The sequence below is a fragment of the Octopus sinensis genome, linkage group LG4 (genome assembly GCF_006345805.1).
Source record: "Octopus sinensis linkage group LG4, ASM634580v1, whole genome shotgun sequence".
Lineage (NCBI taxonomy): Eukaryota > Metazoa > Mollusca > Cephalopoda > Octopoda > Octopodidae > Octopus > Octopus sinensis.
The window spans coordinates 114,905,149-114,919,755 of record NC_043000.1 but is presented as its reverse complement, the minus strand read 5'-3'; the positions used below and the strand labels follow the sequence as shown (position 1 = coordinate 114,919,755).

Sequence of the window (14,607 nt, the reverse complement as noted above, 5' to 3'; positions counted from 1 at the left end):
ATGATATGCCACATACTTGGAGACTGGTTACATGACTTTCTTAAAGATAGGAGTCAGGCAGTAGTGGCTAATGGAGCCACCTCTATGAAAACACAAAGAGTGAGAGGTGTTCCACAGGGCACTGTCTTGGGACCACTGCTTTTTATAGTGGCACTCTCAGATATGCCCTCAAGTGCCTGGATAGCTATCCTTGCAAGCTACACAGATGATACAAAAGTCTTGCAGAAAATACAGGACCCCAGCGATGTTGCACATCTGCAGCAGATGTTAGACTCAATTTACAGATGGACTGAAGATAATAATATGCAGTTTAATGCTGCAAAATTCCAAGCCCTTGCGTACCAACATCCAAAACTGAATATTAAACCTACAGGGTACACCGGTCCACAGGGAATTTCAATCCTAGAGCCTAAATCAGTGAGGGACTTGTACATCAATGTGAGTGATGATACCTCTTTCCAAGTGCACATTACCAGGATGGCGACAAAGTGCAGACAACAGGCTGGATGGATCCTGAGAACATTCAGAACCAGAGATAAGGAAACCATGATGGTTTTCTGGAGGACATTCGTTCTCAGCCGCCTGGATTACTGTTCACAGCTATGGTCACCTAGCAGTGTGAAATTAACAGCGGACCTTGAAGCAATTCAGAAAAGATTCACAAAGAAGATTGTCTCTTTGCAACAGCTCAGCTACTGGGAAAGGTTGAAACAGCTAAGGCTCTACTCTCTGGAGCAAAGGCGGGAGAGGTATTGTGCCAAATTTTGGCATTGAAAGTTACACCAATGCCAGAACGGGATGACACTGCATAGTGCCAAAGATTCCAGCAACGCCATCGCGCTTCAGGACCAGCTATTGCAACAGTCTGGGTTTCAGGGGCCCAAAGCTTTTTAATATTCTCCCAAAGAGTCTGAGGAACATGCGCAAAGTAGATGTAGGCGTTTTTAAATCAAAGCTGGACATCTTCTTGTCAAGAGCCCCAGATGAACCTACCTCATGCCAAGAGGTGCATTGAGGGTAGCTACATCAAACTCCATTCTTCACCAAGTGCCAAATATTGGAGGAGGCTCTCAGTAATAACAGTGTAGCAAAACGGCGGTGCATCAGCGTGACCGCAGCAATGACCTGAAACTACAGCAAAAAAAAAATATATATATATATATGTAATATATATATATATATATATTATATATATATATATATATATCTGTGAGTGTGTATACTTCATTTTTGTATTTGGTTTGCAATATTTTTTATGTGAATGTGTGTGTTGAAATAAATCTTGTTGTATTAGAATGGTCATAATGTTAATAATAATAAACACACACACACTGACTCCATATCACTTCTTTATTACCAGTCAATCTGTTAAGTATCTGACCATTTAATCTAATGTAGCATTTATTGCAAGTGTTGGTTAAGGAATCCAGCTGTTTGCTGGTCGACGTCCTTGTCAATGACATAACCACACCCTTCTAGGTCGGCATTGTGGTTGTCTAAGATTTAATATAGTGAATGTAGATGCCTGGTTTTTTTACAAGAGAAGGGAAGGGTGAGAGTAAATGATGAGCATGTATGTGTTTGTGCGTGTGGCCATGTGTGTGTGTGAGTGTGTGTCTGTGTGAGTGTGTGTGTGCATTGGCCTTATGTGACATCATTAGAGGTTCAGCATTTTTGTTCAAGGTCAATTTCCTTTCAGGTCTGCTGAGATTTGCTTGTTGTCCCATACAGATTTATGGGTGTGGTAGATTATGTGGGGAGGGGGAAGAGGAAATGAGAACGAACAGGCTGTGTGTATATGTATATATATGTATATGTGTGTCTGTGTATCTTTATGTCTGTGTGTATCTCCCACCAGAGTTGGTGTGTTTCTATCTCCATAATTTAATGGCTCAGCAAAAGAGATAGACAGGTTAAGCACCAGGTTTCAAAGAAACAAAAATTACTGGGGTCAATTCATTCAAGTAAAAATTCTTCTAGGTGGTGCCCCAGCATGGGCGCAGTCTAATGACTGGATTGTAGCAAGTGAAAGACACCTAATGTAACTTAACTCCAAGAGGCAACACTTGTAGTGATGCCTGGTTCCAGACGCTGTTGTGGAACATTCATCCATGCATGCGCATAGAATTAGAGTTTCTGGAGATCTGATGGAAGCCCCTTATGCACATGCGCAATCATCAGCAGCGGCAGTGGAGGCGCAATGGCCCAGTGGTTAGGGCAGCGGAGTCACGGTCGGAGGATCGCGGTTTCAATTCCCAGACCGGGCGTTGTATGTGTTTATTGAATGAAGACACCTAAAGCTCCACAAGGCTCCGGCAGGGGGTGGTGGCGACCCCTGTTGTACTCTTTCGCTCCAACTTTCTCTCACTCTTTCTTCCTGTTTCTTGTCCCCGACTTCCTATGCAACAACTGAGCCTGGATGTACATTCAACCATCCGTCGATGCTCTCGGTGTCGGTGGTTGAACTGCTTTCTCTTCTGCGGGTCTTACGAATAGCAAAGGACCACGTTTCGGACTTCTGCCAAGAGGACAAAGACCGCTTCGCTCAATAGCAACCACTCAGCAGCAGCTAGTTTTGACTACCCATTCATCCTCTTCGGCCCCGGCTTCTGACCAGACAGGACGCAACAGAGACCAGTTCTGTGGAGCTGGAATTCTGACGGCGAGCAACATTGCACGTCTGTGAAAATACCTTCGTATTTTTGTGTCTAACTACCAACACTACTGCTTCCACACCAAAGCATCCAGGCTATTGATGTCCAGGGATGAAATGGTTATTCAGGCGAAAAAAATTATTATTGTTTGTTCGGAGAGATCTTATCCTCGCCTTTTCCTTCCATGTACTATGTATGGAATTGTGAAGCACCCGTCCAGTGCCACCTCATTTTCCTAAACACTAAACACATCTTATGATGCACCATCACCAGACTCATTATCCATTTGTATTTCCCTCCGAAATGATATTCAAGTTGACTGACAGTAACAACAGCAATAAGAAACTCACCAACCTGGGAAAGTCTGTGAGGGTCATGGTTGTACTCACTTCATGGATTAATTCGAGAACAAACAAAAATCAAAATATATTGAGGGCATGTTTAGCATGAAGTGGTGGAAAATATAAATTATGCATTCAGGGTGTTGTTTTATATTCCAAGAAACATCCAACATAGGAATATAAATTGGTTCATACATACATGCATGCATACACACACATCATAATCTGAAGGCTCAATCAATCAATCAATCTGTCTGTCTATCTACAGATATATTTGTGTGTGTGTGTGTATATATATATATATATATATATATATATATGTGTGTGTGTGTGTGTGTGTGTGTGTGTATGTATGTATATATCTATGTATATATATATAAGTATATATATGTATATGTATTTATATATGTATATATATATACATATGTAAGTGCAGGAATGGCTGTATGGTAAGTAGCTTGCTTACCAACTACATGGTTCCGGGTTCAGTCCCACTGCTTGGCACTTGGGCAAGTGTCTTCTGCTATAGCCTCGGGCTGACCAAAGCCTTGTGAGTGGATTTGGTAGACGGAAACTGAAAGAAGCCTGTCGTATATATTTGTAAATGTATATATATATATGTGTGTGTGTGTTTGTGTGTCTGTGTTTGTCCCCCACAACATTGCTTGACAACCAATGCTGGTGTGTTTACGTCCCCGTAACTTAGCAATTTGGCAAAAGAGACCGATAGAATAAGTACTAGGCTTACAAAGAATAAGTCCTAAAGGCAGTGCTCCAGCATGGCCGCAGTCAAATGACTGAAACATGTAAAAGAGTATATATGTATATATATATATTACACTCTCTAAGATGTTACTAATTGATTTGAGAACTTTACATTATTGGAAAACCTATATGAAATTAGCTGAAGATTACTTGACATATTATATTTGCAGCTTTAATAAATTGTTATAGTATGAAACAATTGTACTAAATTACCGGATCCATTCTTGTTGCTTATTTTTTGGTTATGTGTATATATATATATATATATATATATGTGTGTGTGTATATATATATATATATATATATATATACACAACACACATACATATATATCTATATACATACATATTTATATCTATCTACATTATACTAAGATTCAATGTTTGTTTTCCTGCCATTTCATAAAGAATAAAAATAAAAAGTCATTTTCCCCTTTAAGAAAAAAGCATACTATTTTATTTAAAATTAAATATTAACCTTTATCCTCTTAATCAAAAAGCAGAAAGAGAGAGAGTATCTCTTTATAGATGAAAATCAGTTGCAAATGGGAGTTGAATCTCATAAAAATGGAAAAATAAACAATAACAAATGGGTTGTACCTTATAATAAAACTCTTTTGAGAGCATTCAAATGCCACTGAAATGTTGATATCATTGCCTCAGTGATGTCAATTCAGTATGTCAGCTAGTACATGCTGAAAGGACCGTTCAAAGCAGTTGCATCCATTTTAGGATATTCAGTTCATGAAAGGGCACCTGCAATAGGGAGACTGCAAGTTCATCTACTAGACGAACAAAGAATATTGCCCTGAAATTATGAGAATATATATGGTTGTCAATGAACGACATATGAGAAGAACACTGACAGAATTCTTTTCATTGTGCATCAGTGATGACCTTGCAAAAACATTACTTTATGCTGGAGTAGCCATGTAATTTCATTTGGAACAGTGGTAACAAAGTGAGGAAAAAAACAGTTGAAGGTCACTTAAATGCCTTCAAAGAAGAATCACTTGCCATGCATCAACAGTTTCAACTTGCAGTAGTTGTGACCAAACAGGTCACAGTGGGTACATCGCATGTGTGTGTGTGTGTGTGTGTATATGTGTGTGTGTGTGTGTGTGCGTGTGTGTGTGTATATATATAAATTAGAGAAGAACCACTTTTTATCAATTCAACAATGAAATAACAATGATATAATTAAATTATACCATATAGAAAAAAATTAGATATACAATATTATATTTTGTGAAATTTGATTTAATATTACTGAATTGAATTTTTCCCTGTAAGTTTGGAATAATATTCCCTAATATTATATATAATATATATATATATATATATATATATCCAGGAAAACCTGGGACGAGGTGGTGAAGCACGACCTTCGAACTTTAGGTCTCACTGAGGAAATGACTAGAGACCGAGACCTCTGGAAGTATGCTGTGCGTGAGAAGACCCGGCAGGACAAGTGAGACCATAACCTGTGGCCTTCTACATGGGATGTAGCCAGTCCACTTATGCATACCTTTGTAGTGATGCTACTGTGTAGGGTTCGGTGCGCATGCGCAGAATGGGACTACTTCCGGGTGGCCACCGGAAGTCTTCCCCATGCGCATGTGCGGGAAAACGTCCCGCGAGCCCGCAAACCTCAAATCTCACTCTTCGGCTAAGACAGCATTGCGATCGGTCACGAATTCCGGGCTCTGACAGCCACACGACCAGCAACCAACTTCAACCAACTTCAACGACCAACACGAAGCAGTATATCAGAGGCTGTCTTTCTCCCACCAGACAACGTACTACACTGAAGTCAATAAACCAAACTACTGTCTGTTCACCCTTTTAACCTGAGTTCGTCTGTATTGTTTTCTAGAATTTTATATGTGACTAGAAAGGATCTCGACACCCTTCCAGTGCTTCGATAATAGATCCTTTCACGTTACACCTTCCCTTCTTGGGACACAAAACTCTACTTGTGAAGACCTGTTGAGGCAAGTGAGAATCAGAATCGAAATCGATCAATGGAAATTGCAGCTGAGATACCAGTGCCGGTGGCACGTAAGAGAACCATCCGAACGTGGCCATTGCCAGTGCTGCCCCGACTGGCCTCGTGCCGGTGACACATAAAAAGCACCATCCGTTCGTGGCCGTTGCCAGCCTCGCCTGACCCCCGTGCCGGTGGCACATAAAAAGCACCATCCGATCGTGGCCGTTTGCCAGACTCGTCTGGCACCTGTGCCGGTGGCACGTAAAAAGCACCCACTACACTCATAGAGTGGTTGGTGTTAGGAAGGGCATCCAGCCGTAGATACATTGCCAGATCAGACTGGGCCTGGTGCAGCCTTCTGGCTTCCCAGACCCCAGTTGAACCATCCAACCCATGCTAGCATGGAAAGCGGACGCTAAATGATGATGATGATGATGATGACATATATATATTTACATACATACATATATTATGGCTGCCCCCTCGTTATCGAGTATGGCCATTGCATGAAGCTTAACTGTTACTGGTCCTGTGATCGAATGTGACTTTTTAGCCCAGCTAAAGATCTACAATGTCCTGTACAGAATTGGCAGCTAAAACCTTTACCGGTAATAGATGGCTGTAGTTGTAACTGGGCTTCATGTACCTTTGTATGCCGTTTAATTCCTCCTGCTGAATAACACTCTCTTCCACATGCCCGACAGATATGATTAATATGGTGTGTTACACCACCACCAGTGGCCAGGTTGTCACTCATCTGTCTCGCTTCATGACTACAAAGATGACTCTTGAGTCCAGCTTTACTGAGGCAGGGTCTTGCACAGACATTGCATGTCAGCATCAAAGGAAGACCCTTCCCATCTGGAAATGTAACAGCGATGCCCTTCCTGACATCCCTCCTTACTTTCTCAAGTGCAACTCGAGATTTCTCAAAAGTGGCTGTCCCCTCGTGCACATACATACATAAATACATATATATATATATATATACATATATACACATACATATAAGAGGAATGACCACTAGGTGGACTCCTAATATGCTAAATGTAGACCCCATATAGTCTGACAAGTAAGAAAAAATTGTTCTCAAGAAAATTTGGCAAACGCCAGAGAAAGCAAGACAAATGAAAAGATACAAAATATAATGATTAGTCACATATCATGGTTTCATTGTTAGCATTTACATACGTAAATGTTTGCAAATCCTCAATGTGACCGTCATAGAAAATATAATTTGCAGAACTATACACGAGACGTCCTCATGAGAGAACATGCATACAGTTCTATCAATTATATTTGGGAGTATATTACAAATGTCTCCATTTTGGCATGCCGAAGCCAGAAGTGACTCTGCAGAAAATAATTTTCTCCATCAAAGCCTGCCAATTAGAGAACATGGTTATTTAAATTTAAATAATAAGGGTAAAAAATGGATATCAATTTGATTAATATCAGTTTAAACCAGTGGCCTAGCATATTGAAAAAATCTGAAGATTCAGAAAATTATATTACATATATATAAGAGGAATGACCACTAGGTGGACTCCTAATATGCTAAATGTAAACCCCACATGGTCTGACGACTAAGAAAAAATTCAGCAAACATAATTTAATATCCGGTCTTCCATGCATGCATCGGTAGGAAATATATTTGTAAATAGTAAGGGATTACACCAAACATTTACCGGCTTACTCTCAGTACTCAGTATTCTAAGTATTCAAAATAGGTTACTCAGCAGTTAATATATAAATCCCCCAGAAGGGGAAACGTCTGTTCACCCTTTTAACCTGAGTTCGTCTGTATTGTTTTCTAGAATTTTATATGTGACTAGAAAGGATCTCGACACCCTTCCAGTGCTTCGATAATAGATCCTTTCACGTTACAATTGCTGACCCCAAGCTGAAAAAAAAAGAACAGGATAGAAGAAGACACAGCGAACAGGTTTTTTTTTGCCGGAGAGCGCGGGAACATTCATATTTATTTTCATTTTTTTCTCTTTTTCAGCACGGCGAGGTGGGTCAAATAACCTTATTCATCGCACTCAGTACACAAAACAAAAAAAAAAACAAAAAAAAAACAAACAGAAAAAAAAAAGAAAACACACACATTCATTTTTTCCTTTTCTGTATTTTGTTTTCCCTTGTACACACACACTTATTTTTGCTACCCACGAGGTGCGCACACACACACAACAGTGCACAAAACGCAATTTTGATTTGCTTTGTCGGTCCACGTGTTCTCTCTCCATTTCTCGACCATACTTTCTGCCCCCTTCTCACAGATTCCTTCCGACAAAGGCATGGCTTCAGGTTTGCCTTCATTCACGGGGTATATGGGTCTGTGGTTTGCCCAGGTGGAGTGGTATTTTGATGCACATGCCATTTCTCCACAGCAGCAGTTGCACCTGCTATATTCCGGCTTACATCCCCGACTCGCCGCATCGATCAGGGATCTAATAATAAGTCCCCACCCGGACGCCACATACGCGTCTGTGTGAAAGCAGAATCCTCCACCGCAACACACGTTCGGGGGAGAGCAATATTCAGGAGCTGATGGCCGACGAGCAGTTAGGGGACAGAACTCCATCCCAGTTTCTGCGCCATCTAAGGGAGCTAAGCGGCAACGCATCGCACGCGCCCCTCTTACGGAGGATATTTTTCTCCAAGTTGCCTGCTCACGTGCAGACAATGCTGGCCACGGTACTGGAGTCTGTGTCAGTTGATCAGATTGCCACGATGGCCGATAGAATACTGGAATTTCCGAATCCATCTTGAGGCCTGTGTGCATGTATAGGGCCCCCTCCGACAGTTTCCTCTGCGCAAATTTCACTAACCGAGCGGATCGATGCGCTCACGCAGTGAATCGACGATCTATCCCGTGCGATCGAGCGCCGACAACGCAGTCGTAGTCGCTCTGCCAAAAGGGCAGATCGGTGTACCCAGCCGTGCACATTCAAGCCCTCGGAAAACTAAACCCGGAGGAGGTGAGCACGTCACCTTCTTCCATCTCGTTTCCCAAACATCGTGCATTCTTTGTAAAAGATCTGGTGTCGAAGAAATTCTTCATGGTGGGCACCGGCCCCTGTTGCAGCATCTGGCCCCTTCGTCTGGCTGCAGACAAGCCCAAGCGCTCTTCGATTGTCTTGCATGCTATTGACTCGTCTCCCATAACCACTTACGGTCAGATTTCGCTGCGCCTCGACCTCAACCTTCGTCGAGACTTTCAATGGGTTTTCGTCATCGCTGACATCCCGCATCCTATTCTCGGCACTGATTTCCTGGATAGGTTAATCTATGGTGGATGTCAGGCGTCGGAGGCTTCTTGATAGCACGACGTCGCTCTCTACACCGACTGGGAGTTCCACCACTGTGGTCCTTAGCCCGACATTCTTTGTTGCCACCTCTGGAGACCCTTTTCACTCTCTTTTGGTTTAACTTCCGGAGCTAGTGGACATTGCCTTTAAACCGGAAAAGCCTACCCACTCGACCCTCCATGTCATCACCACCACTGGGCCACCTGTATTCTCACGCCCCCGGCACCTAGCGCCAGACCGACTAAAAACGGCCAGAGCCGAGTTTGAGCACATGCTTCAACTTGGCCTTATACGCCCCTCCACCAGCCCTTGGGCATCTCCCCTTCATTTGGCGCGAAAGGGCGAGTCTGATTTTCGCCCGGTTGGAGACTATCGACGCCTCAATGCCGTCACAATAGCCAACCGCTACCCGATTAGAAATCTCCGGGACTTTACGGCAAATCTCCATGGTTGTACCATTTTTTCGAAGGTCGATCTGATACGCGCTTACCACCAAATACCGGTCAACCCAGCCGACGTTCCAAAAACTGCGATCACTACCCCGTTTGGGTGTTTTGAGTTTTTGTACATGAGTTTCGGTTTGCGGAATGCTACTAGCACCTTCCAGCGTTTCATTGATGAGGTTGTCCGCGGTCTTGATTTTGTGTTTGCCTATGTCGATGACATACTCATTGCGAGCGACACAAGAGAAAATCATCTCCGGCACCTTTCTCAACTCTTCCAGCGTCTTCGCGCTTATAGTATACGCATAAATCCCGACAAGTGTGTTTTCGGACGCTCTTCCCTAGATTTTCTAGGGCATCATATTGAATCGACTGGAATCAGCCCCCTCTCGTCAAAAGTCGATGCCATTCAACGCATCGCACCCCCCACTTCCTTGCGCCAGCTCAGGCATTATCTAGGGATTATCTTGGCGTCGTTAGATTTAACTTCTCCCAAGTTCTCCTGTTGCCAGTTTTCCTACCTTCCGCTTCCGTCAGCCGAAGGCACCATTCTTTGTGACACTTCCACTGGTTCTCCCAGGCCACTGGTGCCGGAGAACCATCAACGCTCAGTGTTTGAAGCACTGCACTCCTTATCACATCCTGGCATCGCTGCCACCCTTAAACTAATCACTGCTCGGTTTTTCTGGCCGAATATGCGTCGCACTATTACTTCTTGGACACGCACCTGCTCCAAGTGTCAACAATCCAAGATTCAACGGCACATTCGTGCCCCGCTTGGACAATTTCCCCCCACGGAGGCCCGTTTTCGCCATGTCCACATCGATCTGGTTGGACCATGGCCTGTGAGTCGCGGGTTCTCTTATCTATTAACTTGTGTCGATCGCTTCTCCCATGGCCAGAAGCCATCCGATAGCAGACATTTCTGCTGAGACTGTTGCGCGAGCTTTCGTTTCAAACTGGATTTCTTGCTTCGGAGTCCCGTCCTGATTGACAACTGATCGTGGACGACAGTTGAGGCCTCGCTATTTCGCGAATTGTCGTGAATTTTGGGTATGCACCATATCCACACCACAAGCTCCATCCAGCGTCTAATGGATTGGTTGAGCGGTTCCATAGACAGCTCAAGGCCGCTCTTCGTGCCTCTTCAGACCCAAGTCCTGGATCGAATTTCTGCCCATTGTGCTTCTCGGCTGTCGGACTGCTGTCAAGGCAGACCTGGGGTTTTCTGCTGCAGAGCTGCTGTATGGTACCACACTGGCATTGCCTGGTACGATGTTGGTGCCAGACACTTCCCAGCCCCATGATTCGGCGACCTATGTCACCAGACTGCGGGCATATTTTTCGAACCTTCCGCCCATGGTTCCCAGAAAGCAATCTCCACCGTCCCATCTTCCACCGGATATGAACACCTGGTCGCATGTTTTTGTTCGGGACGATTCTGTGAAGGGCCACTTGTTTTCCCTATAAAGGACCTTTTCGTGTGCTTTCTCACACACCAAAGTTTTCACGATTGAGATAAATGGTCGTTCGGAGACCGTTTCCGTGGACCGTTTAAAAAAGGCACATTTTGAGACGTCTTCATCTTTTGATGACAACCTTGACACACCCACCTATGCACCTTTAACAAACCTTTCACCTGCCCACAAACGCCTTCACCTGCACAAACAGCTTCACCTGCACAGACGCCTGCCTTCACCGGCTCCTACAACACCACCCTCGCCGTCCGTCAACGGGTGCCCCGAGCACACCGTATGTTACAAAATCGGGCAGAACAGTGTGCATTGGCCCAAGAAACTTTCAAAAACAATCTACATTTAACTTTCTTTAAAATGTTTCTTGTTGTATGATATCATGTACCAAGTCTTCTGGGATATATTATATATAATATATATATAGATATATATATATATAAATATATATATATAAATACAAAAATTATATATATATAAAATATAAAATATATATAATATAAATATAAATATATATAAATATAAATATATTATATATATAAATATAAATATATATATAAATATATATATATAATAAAATATTATATATTATATATAAATATATATATATATAAATATATATATATATATATAATAAATAAATATATATATATATATATATAAATAAATATAAATATATATATATAAAATAAATATAAATATATATATATAATATAAATATATATATATCTATAATATATATAATAATTATATATATAATATATATAAATATAAATATATAAATATATATATAATATATATATATATATAAATATAAAATATATATATTAAATATAAATATATAAATATTATATATAAATATAAATATATAAATATATATATATATAAATATATATATATATATAATATATATTAAATATATATATAAATATAAATATATAATATATATATAATAGTATATATGATATGTTTTTTGTTTTTTGTGTTTTTGTTTGGATTATAACTTTATATATATATATGTATGTAATATGTATGTATTATGTATATATATGTATATATATATATATATATACATACATACATATATATAATGTATATATGTAGTATGTATAAATGTACGTATATATGCATATATATATATGTATACATGTATATGTGTATGTATAAATATATATGTATATGTATATATGTATATATATATATATATATATATATATATATCCTTAAATCCTTAAATCCTTAAAAATGTTTTAGCCCGAAGGCCGCGGCCATGCTGGGGCACCACCGCTGAATGAGCCACACTAGTTTGTGAATCCACCTCTGATACGTGGCACTTGATCAACAAGGGAGTTCGATGCTGCTGCCCGCATCCGCGTCTCCTGTCGTGAGGTAGGTTCATCTGGGACTTCCAACAAGAAGAGATCCAGTTTAGTTTTAAAGAAACCCACATCCACACCATGTAAGTCTCTCAGGCATTTAGGGAGGATGTTTGAAAAGCTGTGGTCCTCTGAAACCCAAGCTGTTGCAGTATCTGGACCTGTATTTTGATGGTGATGTTGGAATCCTTGGCACCACGCAGCGGCGCCCCGTTCTGCGGTTGGAGTAACTTTGAATGCCAAAGTTTGGGATAAGACCCTCCAGGATTTCCAGATGTATATTACTGCATATCTCTCCCGCCTCCGCTCCAGGGAGAAGAGGTTTAATACCTTCAGTCTTTCCAGTAGCTGACATTTTGCATTGAGACGATTTTCTTTGTGTTAGCTTCTCTGAGTTGCTTCGAGTTCTGCTGTTTGTTTTATATTGTGTGGGTGACCAAAGTTGGGAGCAGTAGTCCAAGCGGCTGAGGACAAAATGTTTTCCATAGGACCATCAGTGTCTCCTTCTCTCTTGTTCTGAAAGTGCGGGGGAGAATCCATCCAGCTAGCCGTCTGCATTTTATCACCAGATTAGCAATATGCATTTGGAAAGATGCATCATTGCTCATGTCAATGCCCAGGTCACGCACTGATTTTGACTCAGGGATTGCAATTTTCCTGGGCCAGTGTATCCAGTCTTCACGTCATTTACCTTTGTGTGCCAGTAGCGCAGGGCCTGGAACTTACCTGCATTTAACTGCATGTGTGTTGTCTCAGCCCACCTGTATATTGTGTCCACTCATGTTGCAGATGCGCAATATTTTCAGGGTTCTGTATTGCGTGGGAGACCTTTGTGTCATCTGCATAGCTAGCAAGGGTGGTCATCGTAGCAACTGAAGGCATGTCTGAAAGGGCCACTATGAACATCAGTGGCCCCAAGACAGTGGCCTGTGGGACACCGCTGTTATTTGCGTTTCCTGGAGGTGGCTCCATTGCTCACAACTGCCCTGTTTTCTGTCTTTTAGGAAGTTGTGCAGCCACTCTCCAATTTTTCCCGCCTATGCCGAGACCACGCAGTTTATGGACAGATCATACCATGGTCGACTTTATCAAAGGCTTTTGCAAAGTCAAGATATATTACATCCACATTTGAGCCATTTAGTAGCTGTTTCAACACCCAGTCATAGTGCAGGAGCTGTGTTAGGCAGCCTCTTACCTGGTCGAAATCCATGCTGGGTGTCAGACAGTAAGTCATTTCTTCAAGGAACATGATTAGTTTCTTACGGACTATTCGTTCCATGACTTTGCTGATGTGTGAGGTCAGAGAGATAGGCCTATATAATTTTAGCATTCTGCTCTGCTACCTCCTTATGGATAGGGCATATACCCCCTCTTTCAGTTTGACTGGGAGCTTACCACTTGCAAGAAAGCTCTGAAAAAGAACTGTGTAGCGGTTTTGCAAGGGCTCGTTTGCACGATTTGAGAAGGATCGCTGGGAATCCATCAGGTCCAGCAGCTGAGTTTGTGTCAATCTCATCAATGGCTAGTGTGATATCATCTTCTTCGATGTTGATGTACTCAATTTTTGTCTCTTTGGCCGCTGGTAAAGTGGCAAAGAATTCTTCTGGGTTGTTTACTTGCCTGTGTCCTAGAGGTGTAGTGAACACACTTTGGAACTGTTCGTTCAGTATTCACTTATCCTCGTGGGATTTCCTGTGAGAGAGCCATCTTTTGGAAGAGAGGTCCTCTCTTGGTGCACTGTGGCTGTCTCTTTGGCAAACTTAAAGAAAGCTTTAGGGTTTGATTTTATATTTCTATTACCCAAGCTTCTTTATCTGCTCTCTCCTTTCATGGGATGATGTAGACTTTTCTCAGTTTCATTAGCATTCTTTTCGAGCCGAGACTTCTCACCACTTTTGGTGGTGTTTGCTCAGGCGGTTTGCAATCCTTGTCGTCGTTCATAAGAATCCTCCTTTCTCTAGGATCCTGTTTTTATTCTTGGTGTTTGCTGGCCCTGCACATTGGGACATATTTGTCACAATATGGCTTGTATTATGGACATGAAGTGTTTGTGTTTCATGTTTATGTCCGTTGTGTGGAGAGAGACATTCAGGCCAATCTGTTTGAGGATCTCTTTCTCAATCGACTTCCAGTTGGCTTTATGAAAGTTTAAGTTGGAGAATGGTGGGTGCGTCGTATAGGCTGTGTGTTGCGGGGGCTTTTGTTCCATACATAGACAGCTCTATTATGTTGTGATCCGAGATCATTGTC

At 41.7% G+C, this 14,607-nt stretch overlaps 1 protein-coding gene and 1 long non-coding RNA gene across 10 annotated transcripts in view; one reads left to right on the top strand and one right to left on the bottom strand.

The window, feature by feature from the left end:
- The window catches only part of LOC115210393, a 274,118-nt gene that overhangs the window by 163,798 nt on the left and 95,713 nt on the right, over positions 1 to 14,607 (bottom strand). The gene's annotated exons all lie outside the window — the stretch shown is intronic.
- LOC118763088 overlaps positions 596 to 14,607 on the top strand; it is an 18,520-nt gene continuing 4,508 nt past the window's right edge. Inside the window, exons 1-2 of the long non-coding RNA XR_004998840.1 lie at positions 596 to 754; positions 12,807 to 12,811. This is a non-coding gene — a long non-coding RNA (uncharacterized LOC118763088). The remainder of the gene's footprint in view (positions 755 to 12,806; positions 12,812 to 14,607) is intronic.